The sequence below is a fragment of the Choloepus didactylus genome, chromosome 1, assembly GCF_015220235.1.
Source record: "Choloepus didactylus isolate mChoDid1 chromosome 1, mChoDid1.pri, whole genome shotgun sequence".
Taxonomy (NCBI): Eukaryota; Metazoa; Chordata; class Mammalia; order Pilosa; family Megalonychidae; genus Choloepus; species Choloepus didactylus.
In genome coordinates, this window is record NC_051307.1 from 222,825,832 (window position 1) to 222,828,876 (window position 3,045).

Here is a 3,045-nt window from a genome sequence, read left to right on the forward strand (position 1 = left end):
TCCCCTACATTCTACATTATAAACCATTTATTTTAGGAGTGTGTTGTTTAACCTCCAGGTGCTTGTGAATTTTCTAAGTCTCTGATGGTTATTGACTTCTAATTATATTCCATTATGGTCAGAGACTGTGCTTTGAATAATTTCAATTTTTTTTTTTAATTTGTTGAGACTTGTTTTATGTCCCAGCATATGGTCTGTTCTGGAGAAAGTTCCATGATCACTAAAGAATGTATATCCTGGTGATTTGGGATGTAATGTTCTATATATGTCTGTCAAATCAAATTCATTTATCAGATTGTTTAGGTTTTCAATTTCCTTATTGGTCTTCTGTCTGGTGGATCTATCTATAGGAGACAGTGATGTGTCTAAGTCTCCCACAGTTATTGTGGAAACATCCATTGCTTCCTTTAGTTTTGCCAGTGTTTGTCTCATGTATTTTGTGGCACCATGATTGGGTGCATAAACATTTATGATTGTTATTTCTTCTTGTTGAATTGCCCCTTTTATTAGCATGTATGGCCTTCTTTGTCTCTCATAATATCCTTGCATTTAAAGTCTATTTTATCTGAGATTAATATTGCTACTCCTTTCTTTTGGCTGTAGCTTGCATGAAGTATTTTTTCCATCCTTTCACTTTCAGTTTCTTTGTGTCCCTGCATTAATATGCGTCTCTTACATGCAACATACTGATGGTTCATATTTTTTGATCCATTCTGCCAATCTATATCTTTTAATTGGGGAGTTTAATCCATGTACATTCAATGTTATTACTGTGAAGGCATTTCTTGAATCAGCCGTCCTATCCTTTGGTTTATGTTTGTCAGATATATAGTTTTCCCTCTCTCTCTTATTGTCCTTTAATGAACCAATATTTAATCTCTTTAGTACTGAACCTTTCTCTGTATCTCTCTCTCCTTTTTTTGTTTCTCTGTTGGTAGGGCTCCCTTTAGTATCTGAAGTAGGGCAGGTCTTTTATTAGCAAAGTCTCTCAGCATTTGTTTCTGAAAAAATTAAGCTCCCCCTCAAATTTGAAGGAGAGTTTTGCTGGATAAAGTATTCTTGGTTGGAAATTTTTCTCTCTCAGAATTTTAAATATGTCATGCCACTGCCTTCTCGCCTCCATGGTGGCTGCTGTGTAGTCACGACTTAGTCTTATGTTGTTTCCTTTGTATGTGGTGAATTGCTTTTCTCTTGCTGCTTTCAGAACTTGCTCCTTCTCTTCAGTATTTGACAGTCTGATCAGAAGATGTCTTGGAGTGGGTTTATTTGGATTTATTCTATTTGGAGTTCACTGGATATTTATGCTTTCTGTATTTATATTGTGTAGAAGGTTTGGGAAGTTTTCCCCAACAATTTCTTTGAATACTCTTTCTAGACCTTTACCCTTCTCTTCCCCTTCTGGGACACCAATGAGTCTTATATTTGGATGTTTTCTTTTATCTATCATATCCCTGAGGTCCATTTCTATTTTTTTTATTTTTTTCCCCATTCTTTCTTTTGTTCTTTCATTTTCCATTCTGTGGTCCTTGAGGTTGCTGATTCATTCTTCAGCTTCCTCTAGTCTTGTACTATGAGTATTCAGAATCTTTTTAATTTGGTCAACAGTTTGTTTTATTTCCATAAGATCATCTTTTTTTAATTTACTATTGTAGTTTCTTATTTATGCTTTTCTATGGTCTTCTTCATGTCCTTTATATCCTGTGTCATGCTCTCATTGTTTGTCTTAAGTTCTTTAATTAATTGCTCCAAGTACTGTGTCTCCTCTGATCTTTTGATTTGGGTGTTTGGGTTTGGATTAGTCATATTGTCTGGTTTTATCATATGCTTTAAATTTTTCTGTTGTTTTTGGGTTCTTGGCATTTGCTTTACTTGATAGGATTCTTTTAGGATATGTAGGATTATTCAAAGTCTAATCTCTGATTTGTCAGATCTACAGCTTGGTGGTGTACACTTTCTCTAACCAGCAGATGGTGTCCGCAAGTCACTTATTCCCTTCAAGTCAGTTCTCCCCAACTTTGTCTTTGTGGTGTGTGGGGGTCTGCTTGTGGGGTCCAATTGGTGCACCAAGTTTGGGTGTGTTGTTGGTGCTGTCCGCTGTGAATGTGGGGCGTGTGTCTGAGCGGTTAGGGAGGCAGGGCAGCTTTAATAATCAAACCTCCCAGGTGTTCCTGGAGATTTAAGGCTGTTGTAAGAGTCTAAACCTTCATTTCAGTCTTGCCACAGATTGTCTCTGCTGCTGACCCACAAGTCCTTGGTATTGGCGTATGGTCCCTGGGATTTGCGAGTGGGTCCCTCTTCCAAGCCGTGCCCTTCTAGGGCCTCTGCTGAGGGAAGGTTGTGCTGCATCACAAGTGCACCCCATCCATCAAGGGAAGTTCTGGACCACCAGACCATGTAGGTGCATTCCCAGCCTGCTGTAAGGACGGCTGAATGGGGCGTGTTAATTTCCCTCTTTTCGCACAGCTCCGCCCTCCCAGTTCCAGGAGAATTAGCTGTGGGTGCGTGAAAGTCTATTGTCCATGCCTGATATTGTGCCATGTGCACGTGTTGCTGGAAACACTTCCTGTAACACTGGGTTTTTTGGTGCGGCTCTGGGCTGTGGCGCCGGTGCCGGGCAGGAGTGTTCCCAGCCCACTGGGAAGATGGCTGCAAGGGGCGTGGTTAATTTCCCCTTTTGGCTCACCTCTGCCTTCCTTGCTCTGAGGCATTTAGCAGCGGGTGCATGAAATGCTATCTTCCATGACAGATATTGAGGCATTCGCCCAGCCCGTTCCTGCTGCGCTTCACTGTGAGTTGTTGCTGCCGTATCTGCAGCCCCTTTTGGGTTTTTTTAAAAAGGAACTAGTCTGCCTCCAAACACCAACCCATGGTTTCCCCACACTGCAGCATGGCTGCTGGATATTCAGCAGGATCACTCACTCGTTTCAGAACACGGACTCCCGGGTTCACCAAGTGCACGGTCCCTGTGGATTTAGCAGACCTTGTCCAGCTGGTGCATCGCTGGAACTGGTGTTCTAGGTCACTTTCTGGCTTCTATCTAGTATT